Source organism: Alosa alosa, chromosome 14, assembly GCF_017589495.1.
Source record: "Alosa alosa isolate M-15738 ecotype Scorff River chromosome 14, AALO_Geno_1.1, whole genome shotgun sequence".
Lineage (NCBI taxonomy): Eukaryota > Metazoa > Chordata > Actinopteri > Clupeiformes > Clupeidae > Alosa > Alosa alosa.
This window is the reverse complement of record NC_063202.1, coordinates 33,397,872-33,417,848: the sequence shown is the minus strand read 5'-3', so window position 1 is coordinate 33,417,848 and position 19,977 is coordinate 33,397,872. Positions and strand designations below refer to the sequence as shown.

The window sequence follows — 19,977 nt, the reverse complement described above, 5'->3', positions numbered from 1 at the left end:
GAAAATTGGAAAGTCGGGCTGAAATCACATTCATATCTAGGTTTGCTGCATGCATGTTACAAGGACACTGGGCCATGTCATGTAAGGGACATGGTACTGCAAAAAAACGGAAACATAGCCTACATTGCAGAACCACTCAACTTTATGAATTTATGGTGAATAAATGTTACACTACTGTGCACAGCCTGACGTGACGATGCTAGCACGTTAGCAGCGGTTAGCTAACTATGCTAACGTTAGTTATCTACACGTCTCCTCCAAGTGACAATCATATTATACACAATACACTATGCTGGCAATGCTGAGAACAATTAGCATTCTCGTTTATCTTACTTACATTAAGTTGACTGTGTGGCTTAATCCACAGATGTGGTGAAGCATTGTTTTGTTATGGTTTGCTAAGGAGTAACCCATTGCTTGAAATAGTGGAGAGCTGGGATGAGAACATTGTGTCAAATCTTCGCATTGTATAGCGGAGTGATTTATTATTAGCTGTGCAAAGTCTGAGTTGAAATGTCCAGAGATATTCCAACTCATGGAACGTCTCTCGGCCAATCAGAAACAAATAAATAGTTCCATAGAACCCAATTGTTGTATAATATAATCACAATTTGTTTAGGACCATGTAATACATCTGTAATAGCATGTGAAGATTGTTATGTGAGGATTATGTATAGGCTAACTGAATAATTAATATATTATAAGAAACTAAAAAAACATAAGCTAGTTAGCCTTTGTGAATAGGAAGAAGCTAACTAGAGCCTCCACTCTCCGGGATGTGGGCCCCCTCTCGACAAGATGTCGGCCGCAGCATTCAAGGCCCCCGGCACATGAACTGCTCTGAGAGAGCTGAACAGGGATGAGCCCAGAGCCACAGGTCTGTCGCCAGGCTGCAAAGACCTGGGGCCTCATGTACAAAGACTTGCGTGGATTTCATACTAAAACATTGCGTACGTGCAAGCCTGAAAAGTAACGTACGCACAAAAAAATCCTGATGTATGAAACTGTGCGTACGCAGCATTCCATGCAGCCTTTCTTTGTACATCCCAATTAACGTGAAATTAAGCGTACATGCACGAGCATTACACTCCACCCTCTCTCCCTCAATCACACTCATTTTAATATGCTAACTAGAAGGCCACTCGAGAGCGCAGACCTCCACAAAGACAAAATGGCCTATCGCGCAATATTATTATTAACAATGAAAACTCATTTATGGATCCATTCATACTCGAACCTGCTCCAAAGTTTAATAATTGAAATCATCAAATTAATAATAAAAAAAAATTGTTTAGGCTATCTCCAGCGAATGCGAGGTAGAAGTGTTTATCCGACGAAATGGAAAGAATCTTACATCTTTATCATCTGTAATCAATAACAAAACAGTAGTGGCAGAGCGAAGCAGTGGCTAGCTATAGGGTCAGAGACTGTGGCAGAATTATCGGTCAGTCTGCAAGTAGGTGACAGGGTTCGCATAACTGGGTTTGATGCATTTGAACCATTACAACGCAACTGCATTAATTAATAAAACATTAAATCAATCGTGTCCAAGTAGGCTACCACGCATCGTGCACTCGAGATGGAATAAACGAAGTTGATCCAGGCCACATCGCCACAACATTACGATTTCTAGATCATATCCCTATATTTGCACACAAGTGTGACAACAATAATGCGAATGCTTACTCGAGGAAAGTCAAATGTATCCTATGCAGTCAATCACACTAAGGAAAATATAGCTTATATCCGCGCTTATTAGTCAGCCTATCTATTCTATCAATATGTGTAGGCAATAGGTTTTACATTCCCTTTTAATTTGTATCCTCTAATAAGTCTACAGTTGTCATTATAGATAGGTTGTTGCATATCAGCATTTTTGTGAGTACGCAAGCTTTGTACATGAGGCCCCTAATTGAGCCAGTAGAGAAATAACTGTTCAGAATTAATCTGTAGCCTTGGGTAGGCTTCTGCAGAAAACAATGTTGTTGCCGATTTAATACTATCTGGCGACGTTTTTAACAAGCTACGCAATTGAGGCTTAGACAACTATGACCCACGTTTTGGTTTCGTAAATTAATTTGCCCTACTTCTTGACTGCAATGTAGTCAATTGACTGCTTGACATGTCATTTTTATTTTTCTGTACAATAAACAATTACATCTGCTTTATGCACAGAATTACATTCATATTTGGCTGACTGTAGACGCCACTTCCCTCCCCATATTCCAAGATTAAGATAGTATGAAGTGCTTTTTGTACAGGCTACTATCATAAAAAAAAATAGTTAAAACGAATAGCTATTTGCAATTTGACAAAACACAGGTCCTCATTTTTTGCGAATCGAGGGACGATATGAGCCTGTTGCATTTAGTTAGATGTCCGAGTCACGATAATGTTTGAAAACCACTGGCTCGTAATCACAATAATTTAACACACGACAGTTGGATAACCTACTTCATCATGTCCCCATGCCTAAATTTTTGTGAGTAGCATAGAGATCGTTAAAAACAATAAAGTATGGCTCTCCGTTTGGGACATCGAAAATTATATTTTTAATAGACTACTGTCGAAGATGCTGACTTGCAAAAGCCTTGGGATAACACATTATCTCCACTATCATCAGTCATGCCCCTTGATCAAAGTGGGGAATGAAATAAAAGTTTGAGAACCACTGGCTTAACAAGTTACCTACAGTCCAGAACACAGAATCTGTTGCAATATTCTGATAATCGGCGATGATATCGGCAAATGTTTGTTTTCCAAAGTAAGAATTTCACTTCACCATGCACCTTCGACAATACCTGGCCTACCTGGTATCATTACAAACATTATTCTGTGTCCTAAAACTGGCATATTTTATGGCATTGTGTCATGTAAGTTCGTTGCAAAATCTAGAGAAATGTGTGAGGTGGTCAGCGGGGGACAATTGAGACACACATTGGGTTGTGTTATTACTTGAACATTCCACACTATCCACAGCTGTGGTAGGCCTATCAGGGGCAGGAGGATTACTGTCAGCGCAGGCTTTATATAAAATTCTTCAACAGAAGGCCTCGAATGTTGTCTTGTTTGTGGGAGCTTTGCTTACCTTCTGTAATTTCGGCTTCATTGAAAATGAGGGCTTCCCTCAATGACCCTCCGAGAATAAATAAAGGTTGAATGAATGAATGCAGGCTTGCCGAAAATAAAGGCATGTGGTTTGCGCAGCCTACAGTAAATAACAGACCCGCCAGAATGTGCGTTATGATGCTTTTTTACGAGCAAGATGTTTTTGGTACCCTATGCACACTGTGTGTTCTTAAATAACAATGATCATCAGTAATATTCGACCATTAATTTGGGTAAATGGGCAAGCGTGACCACCTTGATTGGCTGATTGGCTGATGATTGTAACGCTGGCATGATTCCAAACACCTCCCTTTACGATGATGAGTGACAGGTCTCAGAATGCGTCGCTACACAGGGCGGAAGATGATGAATAACTGGGGCCGTGGGCTATTCACAAAGGCTTTTATCTTACTACTAGGAGTAGGCTACTCCTAAATCGCACTTAAAGATTTTAGATTGGAGTTTTCTCTTAAAAGTTATTCACAAAGCCTTTCAGACAACTCCTAAACTGAGTCTTCGTGGCTATGGATGACGTCATTATTCATGCACGAGCTTGTCTGAAGTGACCACCTTGATTGGCTGACGATTGTAACGCGGGAATTCCAAACACCTCTCTTCCGATGATGACTGACAGGTGACAGGTCGGAGAATGCGCGCGCCACACAAGTAGTCTTGAAGGACGGAAGATGATTAATAACTGAATAAAAAGGCCTAGCCTAAATGAATAAAGAGTAAGGCAAAACAAATAGCTTAGTAGCCTAATGAAACATAGGCCTATGGATTGATGCAGTAGCCTACCTTTGCAACATTATTAAATTAATCTGTCACCATATCCCTAGGCTACGTTTGCAAAGAGGAGAACATTTTAATTTGATTCACAATGAAACGTTACATTTCATTTACATGTTAACAATGAGTAGTTTTGGTTGTTGTTGGTGGCGTTATTGCATCCCTTTTATGAATGCAAAATTGTTCCCTCGCGATTGGAAGCTCCTGTTGCGTATAGGCTATTTCAAAACATCGCAACATAAAATGCCACAAAAAAGCTGTTTATGAATAGGTCTTAGTGAGTTAGGAGTCCTCTCGACTTAAGCTGTCCCAGACTTAGGTGCTACTTTTAGGTCTAAAATGCTTATTGAATTACTTTTTTGAAAAATTAGAGTCCTAAAGTTAGGAGTGACACATGCATTATTTTTAGGAGTTGCTCCTAAATTAAGCCAGTTAGGAGCTACTTTTAGCCTTAAAATTCTTTTGTGAATATGGCCCTGAATAAAAAGGCCTAGCCTAAATGAATCAAGGCAAAACAAATAGCCTAGTAGCCCAATGAAACATACAGATTGATGTAGTATCTTTGTAACATTATTAAATTATTCTGTTACTATGCCTATGTTTGCAAAAGAGAACATTTTAATTTGATTCACAATAATGTTACATTTAATTTACATGTTGACAATGATTAGCCTAGTTTTGGTTGTTGTTGGCGGCGTTATTGCATGTTAGTTATGCTTACAATGCAAAATTGCTTCCTCACGATTGGAAGCTCCTGTAGCTGCATAGGATTTCAAAACCGCAGCTTTGTGAATAGGTCTGTGAGTAAGGAGTCCTCTTGACTTCTTTTAAGCTGAGGTGGGAAGGTGTGATTTTTGGGGGGAAGGGCCGGATTAACTGGGCACAATTGTCTGATGGCCCCCCTTCCCCCCAGCCAACGTGAATCGGGTGGTTAGTTAATAGGCCTATTGTGAAGATTTTTCCCTGCCATCTAAGGCACGAAAGATCTGTGAGGCCAAGCCTCACCAAGTAGCTCGTTTGTTTACAACTAACATTCCATTTAATTAAACTGCTTTATAGCCTATGCCGAAATAGTTTTCAACATTTTGAATATTAGTGTCGGGTGAATTGAAATGTTCTCAAAGTAGCCTTATGGCTGAAAGCTGCTTGGGACCCCCCCCCGTCAAGCAATATAACCATACAAACGCGCTTCCTGCACTCATTGTTTCAAAAGGAGTAATTTTGGCTTTGTCAGAACTGAAGAGCTGTGGACGGCACGGCACGGTATGCCCAATGAAAATAAATTAACACAACACAACACAGACCCCGCTCTCGCGTCAGTCACTGACATGAACGAAAACACAGAACCCGCTTATCTCCACGGCAGTCACTGACAGTAACCTAGAATAAATGCATGGGGGAAAACACTTCCCCATGACAAAGACATCGTAAAACACTGAAAGTTAATATTTTGTCACTAGCAACATTCATCTGTCCTTTGTCAAATGCATTATGTTCCAAGTACCCTATGTGTAATTCTGCTTCATAAAGTTGAACAAATACATTTGCTTATTTCACAGAAAAATATAAATAGCCAGTCTACAGTGCAGAGTTGGTAAGTTATGGTAGGCCAACTTGTAGTGAACATACAAACAGGGGAAATTATTTATCTTGCAGCTGAGTAGCCTCAGGTGCGCCGCGTGGGCATAAGGCCGAACATGCAAGCGCCAATGAATCGTGCTCTCACAACAATCAGCGCCGTTAAACTTAAATAGGTTAACATCACTCTAAGTTAAGCCTTCAAGCAAGGAAAACGATGATTTGAAGACATCTGTTTTTGGAAGGAAGGGCAAGGGGTAGCAACAGGGCAACACAGAGACAGGCCCGATGGCAGGGCTGTTATGAGAGTATTAAAATATGGGATATTCTACGGAAAAAACATTAAAACGGCAAGACAGCGGGGAAAGTTAAAATACGTGATAAACACGGAAAAAGTTGGCATGCATTGTTTCGGTCCCGTGCACAGGGATTATTTGTCATACTATTAATCACATATGATTATTTGTGAAATTGTGCAAACAGGCGCAACACATTTGAAAAGGAAGGACTGGTAGCATGCCATCTCACGGAAAGATTGATTTAAGAACGTTATCACAAAGTGTGTGGCTGTGGCGGGAAGACAATTGGCAGGGGAGGTCATGTCTTTTTAACAATTCTGTCGGAGGGTCATTGAACAATTTCTAGCAGGCAAGAGAGGGTCATGCAACTTCCAACTGAAGCACTCAAAATTCCTCCGTGGCCCCTTCAATAAATAACGATCAGTCCCTAGATTGCTGCTGGGCTATATGTCTTGGTTCTGTTAACAACTCACTGTCAAACGATAGCCTATCTCAAGCGGTTGCATCCATTACAAACAAACATGCAATGTGGACGTCTGGGATTGGGGAGAGCACTAAATGCTCTACTGAATAAGCACCTAAGTCAAACCTTTAAATGAAAAACACTCTTTAATAATCCAAAAAAAATAAACTGCTAATGAAGTAAACTTGTGACCATCAAAATCGGATTTATCGCTTGTAACTCCGTGATACCAGGACGTAACAGGAAGGCATTTGGCTGAGCAACGGAGGTTAATATGCTCCATGTTTTGTCCAAATGATGACTGTCTATCATCGGTTGCACTCGGAGAAAACCGAATGTTTCATTCGTCCCCGTTTCAATCGTCCTGGTTGTACCTACTCAAAACGCAGATAGAACCTTATTATTCTAAGGTAGCGAAATAGCGTTCAGCATGATTCATGCCCAATTAATTCCCCCCTGTTAAAGTGTTAGCCTTTGTAGTTTGGTTTTAGTGATAGCCTATGATAAACGGCTTATGGCCAAATATGTGAAAACGTTAAAATACAGTAGGCGATAAACCCGGAAAAAAAGTTGACAGTGATTTTTCATAATCACTTTGGAGGGTCATAGAAAAATGTATTGCTGGCGAGGGAGGGTCCGTCTTTTTTTGGACTAATGCTCCCAAAACTCCTCGGTAGCCCCTTAAATAAATAACGAACAGTCCCTAATGAAGTAAACTTGTGACAACGGAGGTTAATACTCTATATTTTGTCCAAATGATGTCTGTCTATCATCGTTGCACTCGGAGAAAACCAGAATGTTTAATTTGTCCTGCGTCTCTATGGCTGCAAACAGGATTCACTCGCAGTTAACCAAATATTTCTTTATTAGGGCAGGGCAGGCATATTTCTGGCTATTACATTATTTCTAAACCAGTCTGCTAAAGTCTGTAGTGAAGTCTGTGTAGGGTTTTCCAAGCTCCATTTCTTTTTACGAGACACCCTGCTCACTTGAGCCATCTACCGGTTGTTTGGGTTGTTGCAATGTCTCACTGGAAAAATACTAATTAAAGTCGCTAGCGGATACCAGCGTGATCCCACGCCAAGGACCCTGAAAGTGAAGCTGGCCAAGTCGAAGCACTGCCCACTGTAGGTGCCCTCGTCACACGGGGTCTGGTCCTGAACTGCAGGCGGGACCCATGGGTCATGGTGGAGAACACCCATGGATCCACTCCTAAGGCCAGCCAAGCCTTCCTGCATCAAGCTGAGAGGAGAGGCTGGCCCGGAGATTGTCAGGAACGACGAGGGCGCCTGGTGGGGCCACGGCCACTAGCGCGCTGGCCCCCCCGGCCAGCTTGTGGGTGGCTACACCGACCTTGGGATGCCTGAAGCCGCTGCCTGAGATCAGTCGGCCCCCAAGACGGATGCCCCAAGGTAGGTGTTGGCTGAGGCGTGAATGCCCTAGGGCGCCTAGCGCCCCTGGCACGCCTGCCAAGAGACCCGGACACCTCTTCTGCACAGTGAGAGCTGTCACACGCCTGCTGCAACAGGGTGGTTGCCTGTGGGCCGAACATGGACCCAGGCTCCACCGGCACTCTCAAAAGACGCTCTCTGTCTGCCTGCTGGAGCTGAGATTGAGACAGCCAGAGATTGTGTCTAGCTACCCAGAACTGAGCCAAGGAGCGGCCCGATGCCACTGCCTACTCCTTAGACACCACAGCGAGGTGACTAGAGCTCTCTCAAAAGAGTGGGATCACTGGCACTGCTTTGCAAGAAACCAGAGAGGTGTCGAATAGACAGGGACAGAATGGGCGCTGTGTTATCCAGGTGGGCTTGCATCGCTATGGGCCTATGCAACTTACCCAGCAGAGCCTCCATAGTCCTGCCATTGGCACTGAGGCAGGAGGGACCACCAAAGAGGGAGTTGGGAGAGGAGAAGAGGGGCTCCAAAGCTTGAGCCACTGGGGGAAGCGAGCCACAACCAATCAGCCCTTCGCCGTGCATGTTGGAAAGCACCTTAGCCTGGCCAGACCACCTACGAAAAGTAGTTGGGGAGGAAAACTGGCGACAGACCAAGTCACTAAAGTCTGGTATGAGTGCCGCCGCTGGGCGCTCAGTCATGTCTGTGTGGAACCTAGACACAGAGGCAAGGGTCTTCTCTGGAAGGGGAATATCAAGAGCCCTGGATGCCCTGCCAACGACCTCCTCAAACAGACGGGCCAGCTCGCCTCCCACCGGGCTGGCTGCACAGGGCTGTGCACAAGGTAGCTCCTCTCCCTCAGACAAGAGAACAGTCTCAATGTCCACAACGGCCTCCTCATCTTCCTCCTCCAGCTCACGCGGACTGGTAGGAGGAGCAGGTTGGGGAACTGCAGGCCTTGTGCTAGGAGAAAACAGTGAGGCTTGTGAGGCTGCTGAGGACTCCCCAAGCCCCCTGGCTACTCTTGCCATCTTCCTTGACGGCCTCTCGGAAACAGGAGAACCCGCACATTTACCAGAGAAAAAACGACAACGGGCGTCCCTTGTGTGCATAGGCATAATAAAACAATTCATGCATGACTGGCCCAAACACAACACACACTTATCATGGCCATCCAAATGTGGATGATCAGTTAGTGCCACAGCTACTATCTCTAAAAAGCTAAAGGAGATCATCTCTAAAAGCTTGTAAGGAGATCACCCTTCTGTGGTTGCTTCAAGGAATGTCTAAGCCTGCGCTGCAGTTGCAGGAAAAGTGGCATGTTATGCATAGTCATGCAGCTGCAGCAGCACCTGTCAGAACACTGCTGGAGAGGAGGAGGATGATTAGGATAGCCTAAGTGTGTAGCCTACCTCTTCATACCAAGAAGTTTAAAGAATAGAATAGAGCGGATTAATTACTAAATATAGGTAAATATGCATTATTAAATAAATAGTTAAAATATAGATAAATACAGATAAATAATACAAATACATAGTTAAAATATGGTAATCAACCTTGCTTCTAAACATGTTTCAAGTAAATTCTTCAGAAAGCCATCAACCTGTTTCATGGTCCTCTTTTTTTCATGAATTATTCATTATCCGAGGCAACAATTTTCACCATGTACAACTCAACGCTCTTGAAAAACTTGTTTGGTGAATTGCTCTTACGGTGAATTGCACGGATAAATATTACATGATTTTGTGCTTCTTTGTCAATCGGACCTTCGTCAAAATGAAACGCCATTGTGTGACAAGTGTAAAAATAGCGACCTGGTTGAACATGCACTGAAATAACCGAACATAATTGAACATAACTTTAAAAAAAACCTACCCCCTACCAGGTTAAGTTCAGAGACTATGTTACCATAGCTACTTACATAGCCAGATCATTTTTGAACATTTTGGAACTGAAATCCCAGGTTTACCTCTTCCTCTGGGTTAACATACCCATTTAAGTTCAGAGCCAATGTTACCATAATGACTTACATAGCCTGATCGTTTTGTAACTGAAATCCCAGGTTTACCGTTTACTCTGGGTTAACATACCCAGTTAAGCCAGTAAACCTGCTTTCTGGAATACCCCCCAGGCCTCTTACCATGACTTTACCAGGCCTCTTACAGTGCATGCACTGTACTGTTATCCCTAGGCTTCTTATCATCTATTCTTATTACAGTGTATGCAAAGCAAATGTTCAGTTTCAGCCATCTCTGTTTTTCACACTCCAATTCCAGGTAGTTAAACAACCGTTACTATTCATTAATTCAACCTTTATTTAGCTTGGTTGCTTGCTAAGGATGCGATGCAGAGAAACTTCTCTGTATGACAAAACGCTGGTTGTTAGTGATTGGGCTAGGCCAGAGCTAGGCCAGACTCTCTGCGAAGTCAGAGACTTGTCACCTGGTTTGACAGCAGTCATCTTCATCTGAATGTCAGCAAGACCAAGGAACTGTGCTTTGGAGGAAAGAGGGGAGCAGGCAACAGAGGACCTAACTTCATGACCATCAACATGAAGGGGAAGGATGTGGAACAGGTCAGCAACTTTAAATACCTTGGGACAATTATAGATGAAGATCTTACGTTCCAACTTAATGCAGACTACATCTATAAAAAGGCAAGACAGAGTCTCTCTCTCCTCAGGAAACTGCAAAACTTTAACACCAGCAAACACACCCTGACCATGGTGTACAGGTCACTCACTGAGAGTGTTCTCACGTTCAACATCACCTCAGTTCCGGACCAAGCTGTAACTCCATCTGAAAACTTCTCCATTCTACGGACGGACAAAACACCAGAGGCAGGTAAAGCCAGGGGTGGAGATGTCTGCTTCATGGTGAATAGCAAGTGGTGTGATCCCAGAAATATCACCATCCTGTCGTGCTCTTGCTCACCTCACCTAGAGCATCTCACAATCATGTGCCGGTCCTTCTACCTTCCTTGGGAGTTCAAGGCAGTCATTGCCACAGCTGTCTACATTCCACCACAGGCGGATACAGTTACAGCTCTGTCTAAATTCCATGATGTGCTTAATGTCTCCATAAACAAACACCCAGACGCTGCCATCATCAGACTTTAACAAAGCTAACCTTAAACGGGTGATGCCAAACTTATCCCAACATGTCTCCTGCCCAACTATTGGTGCAAACACTCTGGATCACTGCTATTCACAGTTTAGGAATGGCTACAAAGCCATCTCACCCGGCTTTTGGAAAATCGGCCATGCTGCTATATTCCTTTTACCGGAATGTAAACAAAGGCTCATACAAGAACCCCCGAAGTGTCGGGTGGTGCTGCGCTGGTCTGACACATCACTAGCTGCGCTTCAGGATGAACTAGACGCAGTTGGCTGGAACATGTTCCGGGAGAGCTCTGTTGATGTCAATGAGTTTGCGGAGACAACAATGAACTTCATAAGTATGCTGGCTGAGGAAGCAGCACACACTGTCACCATAAAGACATTTTCCAATCAGAAACCTTGGATGGATAAATTGATCCGGACTGCAGTGAATAATCCCGCAATACCACCAACGTCGACAGTGGTGAGGAGCAGCTTAGATAGAGATGAGTATGCGATCTCCGTGTCGGAGGACGAGGTTTGGAAAGCTTTGAAACGAGTTAACATCAGAAAGGCAGCCGGCCCCAAGTTTTGCGGATGATACAGTAGTCCTGGGCAACGATGAGACTGCCTTCTTGGAAGAAGTGAAAAAGCTGATTGCCTGGTGTCAGGCAAACTGTCTTCAACTGAATGTTGAGATGAGCTAATTGTAGACTTCAGAAGGAGGCAGCAGCAGACTTAAACCCCTCTCTTGATTGATGGAACACAGGTAGAGAGAGTTAGTGGTTTTAAAAATCTGGGAGTACACATCTCTGAGGACCTGACTTGGGCTACTCACATCCAAGCTCAGGTTAAAAAGGCCAGACAACGAATGTACCATGTAAGACAACTCTGGAAATTCAGGTTCCCCCAGTGATTTTAAAAAAAATTTTCACTGGGCTCATAGAGAGTATACTGACCCAGTGTATCACTGTGTGGTATGCCAACAGCACTGAGAAAGACAGCAACGCCTTGCAGAGAGTGGTTTCGCTCAGCCGAGCGCATCTCTAGGACTTCTCCCCTGCATGATATTCAGTTAAGAACACAATTATTCATACCACTGGTAAATATTGATGTAATGTTGATTTTCTCTTGACCAATATGTTTGTTCTGACTGAAAATGACACTGCCACATGCCCAAAGGTTGTAAGATAATGTAGTAGAAACATGGGATCAAAAAAATAATCATTTTCGTCTTTTTTTAGCATTTTTATGAAAAATGGCAAGTCCAAAATTATTCATACCCTTTTTAAATAATCAATGGAAACATCTTTATTTGCATTAACAACTCTCAAAATGGTTCTTGTAATATCTACCAAAGGACTGGACATATTTAACTTCTCACTACCCCAGCCAGCTGTCCCTGCATGCTTTAAAACCACCTCAATCTTGCTGGTGCCAAAACACTCCACTGCAACGAGCCTTAACTCATTGAATGCCAAGCTGTTTTCGGAAGCTTTGTCCTAGAGTGCCAGCAATCTAGACCATTGTTGATGATTTTTGTACAGCCACAGCATATTCTGTGTTATAGCTATGAACACATACAATGGCTCGTTTAAAAGGTGAGACTTTAAGCTCTCGGTGGGTGCAAACCGTGTATTTCTACACGCCTCTGTTCATGAGAAATCCCAAGCTAAACAGTGGCTAGTTTTCATCAAAATCACTGTTTTTTTCTAGAAATGGAGATATAACGTCTTTCATGAAATATTAAGTGTTGCCTGTAAACTTTCCGGGAAGTGATCAGCGAGACCTGGCGAGACTGCCACCTAGTGATAGACCCGCGAAAATGGCCTGGTTTTGAGATGACGTGCATGCGTCACTGATTCGACCCAAAGTGGCAACCGAGTTATGATAAAATGTCCAGATTGTGCGTTTTCATGAGTTTTCGATCGTCATATATTTCATTTCCATTCATCACAGAGTTCCCAAAATCACATATAAGGTGTGTTAGAGTGTCTAGTTTTGTAATTTAAAAAGAAAGCTAAAAACGTAATATTACGTTTTTGGCACTCAACGCATGGGAAGGAAAAACTTAATATTAAATTTTTGGCACTCAATGAGTTAATGACTTCCGTCCAGTTGCACTCACCCCTATCATCATGAAGTGCTTTGAGAGGCTGGTCCTGGCCCACCTCAAGACCTGCTAACCACCCTCACTGGACCCCTTCCAATTTCCCTACCATCAGAACAGGAGCATGGAGGATGCCATCTCTATGTTCATTGACTTCAGTTCAGCATTCAACACCATCATACCCTCCAAACTGATCACCAAACTCAGGGAACTGGGCATCAATACCTCCCTCTGTAACTGGATTCTGGACTTCCTAACCAACAGAACGCAAGCCTGTTAGGCTACATAACCTCATCTCCTCAACCCTCACCCTAAACACCGGCGTACCACAGGGCTGTGAGCTCTCTCCTTTACTCCCTCTTTACCTACGGCTGCAAACCTGTACATGGCTCTAACACCAAGTCAAGTTTGCAGACGACACTACGGTCTCAAAAGCAACAACGATGAGACGGCCTACAAAGAGGAGGTCTAGCACATAACATCATGGTGCACCGACGACAACCTGGCTCTTAACACCAAGAAGACAGAAGACCAAAGAGTTCATTGTGGACATTAGGTAGTCAAAAGCTGGCACACACCCCCCCATTCTCATTAACGGGACTGATGGAGCGTGTTACCAGCTTCAAGTTTATGGATGTCCACATCTCTGAGGACCTCCCTTGGACCCTCGACACCTCTACCCTGACCTCTTCCTGAGGAGACTAAAGAAGGTCCACCTGTCTCCTCAGATCCTGGTGAACTTCTACCGCTGCACCATTGAGAGCATCCTCACATACTGTGTCACAGTATGGTATGCCAACTACTCTGCCTCCGACCGTAAAGCACTTTAGAGGGTGTTGAAATCCGCATCACCCGTTCCTCACTCCCCTCCATCGAAGCCATCCACGGCAATCAATGCTTGCATAAGACACGCAGCATCATCAAAGACTATTCTCACCCCAACCACACACAGACTGTTTACCCCACTCCCGTCCGGGAAGCGTAACAGGTCTCACCGCATCCGAACCAGCAGGTTCAAAGGAAACTCCTTGTCTGTGGATGTTATATATATATATATATATATATATATATATATATATATATATATATATATATATATATATTTTATTATATAGTTATTTTAATTGTAAAGGATTCCACCTTCTTAACTGTATACTATTGTCTACACTGCACTATATATCTTATAGTATAGGCAAGCAGTGCATAAACAGTATATCACATTGCATTTTTCTGCTTTTTTACACTTCTGCGGTGCATTGCTGAACCACGAAGCAACTTGCGCTCAAACAACTACATTGTAACACCTGTTTCTAGAAAGCATCGCACCTGTGTCGCAATTCGCTACTTCCGGCGTTCGAACACCGTAGTACCAACTACGTTTTTCATGATGCTATACATCATTGGTGGAAACAGTGGCAACATGTGTAATATCCCAACCCCTAGAAATTCTTTGCCAAAGCTAGGGTTAGGCACCGAGCACCGGTTCTAATATGGCACCGGTGCCAACGCAAACGGTAGTAACTGCATCGAATAACAACGTGGATTTCGGTGCCTCATTTCGGTGCTCTGATAGCAACACATCCAGATACAGTTACCCAACATAAACACTTGGAACACAACATAATGGCATGATATTAATCTTTCATGTGCATGAGGCCCATATAGCATCACAATGAATATGAAGATCATGTTAAAAGTTAGCTGGCAAAAACATAAATATGTAGGTTACATACCTGATGTCATTGAGCTGTCAAAGAGGCTACGAAACCATCTCCGTACGTTATAGCTAATTAAACTCAGCTGACTGGTGTTAGCGCATATCCATAGTTGCTGTTAAAATGCCTACTAGGCTAGCGTTGGGAATCTAAACACTTCAACACCAACATGTAGCCTAACATGTTCAAAACTATTGCGTGTTATGGGGGAAGACATGAAACTTCTTGAAGCATTTGGGAACACACTGAATTAACTGGAAAGTAGAGTCTGTGTTAGATTAGCTTGCTTGCAAATGCCGTTGTCTATGACCTGGCAGTTCTATGGCAAGCGGTTTTAACATATCTTATGGCAAACCGCCCACACTGGGTAAACTTGAAAGCAGAGCTTTCAAGTTTACCCAGTCGCATCCTATCTAAATGAGAGGACATTCTCTGTCTCTATTGAAAACTTTTCTTCCAATATCATTAAGGGTACCTCAGGGATCAATTATTGGTCCTCTGCTCTTTAATTTATATATATTTATATTTAATTTATATATTATTTATAGTCTATCATTCAGCAGTACAACATCTCCTATCACTCATGCTGATGATACACAATTATACATTTCTATTTCCTCAGATGATCCTAGCCCTTTAAATGATCTTACCCAATGTATCTCGGATATTAAAACTTGGATGGGCCAGAACTTTTTAAAACTCAACGACAATAAGACTGAGATCTTATTAGTCGGCCCTAAGGCCCTGAGACAAAAGTTTCATCCTCTGTTAACCTCCCTGTCAGTAAATTCTCGTGAGGATGGCAGAAATCTAGGGGTAACTTTAGATGCTGAACTCAACTTCCAGAAGCATATCTCAAGCATCTCAAAGACTGCCTTTTACTACCTTAGAGTCATTTCTAAAGTTAGATGCCTCCTTTCTCCTCCTTACTCAGAAAAATTAGTACATGCTTTCATCTCAAGTCGATTAGACTACTGTAATGCTCTTTTTGCTGGACTAACAAAGCAAACACGATACAAACTCCAGCTAATTCAAAATGCAGCTGCCAGAGTACTAGTCAAAGTCAAAGTCTGCTTTATTGTCAATTTCTTCACATGTCAAGACATACAAAGAGATCGAAATTGCGTTTCCTACTATCCCACGGTGGAGACAAGACATATTTTACCAATTAGGTCCACAGACAAACATAAAATTCAAGTAAACAATATAAAAAGTAAAAATAAGAAGGCACATACAATGAAGAAATAAGAGCAGCAAAATTTGGTAGAAATTGTGCAATTGTGCATACAGTAGACAGTCAATATAATAGTGCAAAAGTCAGGCCAATAAATGGCTGAGGTAGTTTTGTTTGACCTAAGTATGCAAGTGGCATAGTGGTGCAAGTTATGTAAGAGCAGCAGAAGTGTGTTCAGAAGTGTTCAGGACAACAACAAGAAGTTGCAAGTGTACAAGTGGAGTAGTGCAAGTGGAGTAGTGCAAGGCAGCCATTGTGGGTCTAAAAGTCCAGGATGTTATGTAGCTGAGGGTGGAGGGGGGGAAGGGGGAGAGAGTTCAGGATCCCAACAGCCTGGTGTATGAAGCTGTTGGTGAGTCTGGTGGTGTGGGAGCGCAGGCTTCTGTACCTCTTCCCAGAGGGCAGTAGATCAAACAAATTGTGAGCGGGGTGACTTGCATCACTCACAATTGTGGTTGCCTTGCGGGTGAGGTGGGAGGTGTAAATGTCCCTCAGGGAGGGGAGTGAAGCACCAATAATCCTTCCAGCTGTGTTCACTATGCGCTGCAGGGCTTTCCTGTTGTATTCAGTGCAGCTTCTGCCCCACACAGCGATACAGCTGGAGAGGATGCTCTCAATGGTGTCTCGGTAGAATGTGGTCATGATGGCTGGTGGAGCACTTGCTCGCCTGAGTTTCCGAAGGAAGTACAGGCGGCGCTGAGCTTTCTTCACCAGTGATGCAGTGTTGGTGGTCCAGGAGAGGTCTTCACTGATGTGCACCCCCAGGAATTTGGTGCTGCTCACTCTCTCCACCACAGCACCGTCAATGGTCAGTGGCAGGTGTTGGGTGTGACCTCTACGGAAGTCAACAACAATCTCCTTGGTCTTGCTGACGTTCAGCAGGAGGTTGTTGTCCCTGCACCACGTGGTCAGAAGGTCGACCTCCAACCTGTATTGAGTCTCGTCGCCCTTGGTGATGAGACCCACCAGAGTTGTGTCATCAGCAAATTTCACTATGTGGTTGTTGCTGTAGGTTGCAGTGCAGTCATGCGTCAGCAGGGTGAAGAGCAGCAGACTGAGTACGCAGCCTTGGGGGGTCCCCATGCTCAGTGTGATGCTGCTTGAGATATTGTTGCCAACACGTACTACTTGAGGCCTCTGACAGAGGAAGTCGAGTAGCCAGTTGCAGAGGTAGGTACTGAGTCCCAGTTTGTCAGGTTTGCAGAGGAGTTGTTGTGGTATTATGGTGTTGAATGCAGAACTGAAGTCTATAAACAGCAATCTCGCATATGAGTCTCTTTTTTCCAGGTGGGTGAGGGCTGGGTGGAGGGCAGAGCAGATTGCATCCTCTGTGGACCGTTTGGCTCGGTATGCAAACTGGAAGGGGTCCAGGGTGGGGGGGAGAATGGCTTTGATATGTGACATGACAAGCTGCTCAAAGCACTTCATGATGATGGGTGTCAGTGCCACGGGGCGGTAGTCATTGAAGCAGGATGGAGCAGTTTTCTTCGGCACAGGTATGATGGTGGCAGCTTTGAAACATGATGGGACGATGGCTTGCTTCAGGGAAGTGTTAAAGATGTCTATGAAGACATCCTTAAGCTCCTCAGCGCCAGTCCTTCAGCCCGACCTGGGATGTTGTCTGGGCCTGCTGCCTTACGGTGTTGATAGCAGCAAGTGTCCTCTTCACGCTGTCAGCAGAGAGGCACAGGGGCTGCTCGTGTGGAGGGGGAGGGGTCTTCTGTGGGCAAGTGCTGTTTTGTGCTTCAAAGCGAGCAAAGAAACGGTTCAGATGGTTGAGCAGAGGGATGTTGCTCTCACAGCTCTGTGGCGCGGGCTTGTAGTCAGTGATGGCCTGAATGCCCTGCCATAGACTTTGTGCGTTCCTGCTGTCTTTGAAGTGGGTGGTTATCTTGCGAGTGTATTCCTTTTTTGCTTCCTTGATGCCACGGGACAGGTTGGCTCTCGCTGTTCTCATGCCAGCTTCATCCCCAGCTCTGTAGGCTTTGTCTCTGGCCCTCAGCAGCCTGAGGACATCCCCTGTCAGCCATGGCTTCCAGTTAGCCCGAGTGATGATGTCGTTTGTGTGGGTCACATCATCAATGCACTTTGTGATGTAAGAGGTTACAGTGTCTGTATACTCCTCTATGTCTGTCTGATTGTTGTAAGTGGCTGCCTGCTTAAACATTTCCCAGTCTGTTATGTCAAAGCAGTCTTGAAGAGCATCAGAGGCTCCCTCAGGCCACACTTTTACCTGCTTGCGAACCGGTTTGTTTGCTTTCACTCTACTAACTGGAACGAGAAGATATGATTACATATCGCCAGTACTAAAATCACTACACTGGCTCCCAGTAAAACAAAGAATTGATTTTAAAATACTTCTTATTGTTTTTAAATCATTGAATGGCTTAGCCCCATCATATATCTCTGATATGTTAACTGTATACTCCAGCCAGATGCCTATGGTCCTCAAGCAAAGGTCTCCTCTTAATCCCGAGAATAAATACTAGTTCCGCTCATGGTGCTTTTAGTCACTATGCCCCTACACTCTGGAACTCCCTACCTTCTGAACTGAGATCTTCTCAATCAGTGAATTCTTTTAAAAACAGACTGAAAACATAGTTATTTGCCTCAGCTTTTGGTTAAAATTTAAGGTCTTTCCAAGTTGGTGTGGCGACTTTCATTTTTATTACTTTTATCAGAAACTTTTATTTTTTATTACCATTTTATTTATTTTTTATTTTACTATCAATGTGTTTTAATGTCTATTTGATAATGTTTTTCTAAAAGTGCATCGAGTCTGTGTATGCCATATGAAATGTGCTATATAAATGAACTTGAATTGAATTGAATCACCAACCGGAACTACCAAGGAATGACACGTGCGACTGCTCAGGGGCAGTAGTTCAAACCACCAAACTTTTGCGATTGAGAGTTCAAACTACTCTTTCTAGAAACACCCAATCTATGAACGATGGATCGGACTACAAAGTTGCGACAGAATTTAGCCAACTACGCTTTCTAGAAAAACACCCCTGGTTAGACGTAAACTGCATTTTGTTGTCTCAGTACTTGTACTCTGGACAATGACAATAACAAAAAAGTTGAATCTAATGTAATCTAATGCAGATTGGTCCTAAAATGGGTAATAATGATGAAAACATATTTTGAATCATTTTTTTGTCATGAGTTAACATTGACTCATCAAATTTGTGAATTGTACGACAGAGTATTAGGGCCACACATGAAGGAAAAAATATTTTTGCCATGACGAGATTAAACTCGCCATGTCGACATTAAACTCGACATTTCGAGAATAAAGTTGAAATCTAATGTCGACTTTAATCTCGACGTGTCGACATTAAACTCAACATTTTGAGAATAAAGTTAGTTTGGAGAGAGAACGACCGCTCGGGACGATTGAAAGGGAGGACGAATTAACCATTCCAGTTTTCTTCGACTGCAACAATGATTAGACATAGGCCTATATCATGTGAACAAAACATAAAACATTAACCTCCGTTGCTCAGCCAAATACTTTCCTGTAGGTCCTTATCACAGAGGTACAGGTGATAAATGCGATGGTCAAAAGTAGCCTAAACGTCATTAGCGGTTTATTTATTTATTGTAGGCCATTAAAGAGTGTTTTTCATCTAATGGTTCAACTTCATGCTTATGCACTAGACTAGGCATACTAGGCGCTCTTCCCAATCCTAGAATTTCACATTGCTTGTTTGTAATGGATGCAAAACAGCCTATTGCTGAATCTAGGGACGAATGAAGATGTCCTCCTCCCGACCACCCCATGTACTAGTAGCCTACATGCGCACATATGCACACATAGTGCATAAATAAAGTATACATGCACACATATTCCCTCACGGGATCAAAATAGTATGCTTAGGCTATACCTGTGTTTATAGCCTCCTCTGTTTATTGCAGGTGAGACATGGAAAAACAGTTTTAGAGAAATTAGTTAACCTATGGAGAGTGACGGCCTGTGGTTCGTGAAGGGCAGTTATTTGAATGTGTGGTGGCCTTACCCACGTAAAACAGAGTGAAATAGCATTTTGTATAGAAACATTATATAATTGGATACATGTATTATTCTAGCTATATAGCCTAAACGGTATTTCCAACCGCGAGATACAGCACTTCACGATGACGGCAATGAGTAGTTAACAGACAAGACGCAATCTATCTGAAT

General features: G+C 43.3%; 1 protein-coding gene across 4 annotated transcripts in view; it reads left to right on the top strand.

Moving 5' to 3' along the window:
- Window positions 1–19,977, top strand: part of dhcr7 (7-dehydrocholesterol reductase) — a 58,351-nt gene that overhangs the window by 26,857 nt on the left and 11,517 nt on the right. The gene's annotated exons all lie outside the window — the stretch shown is intronic.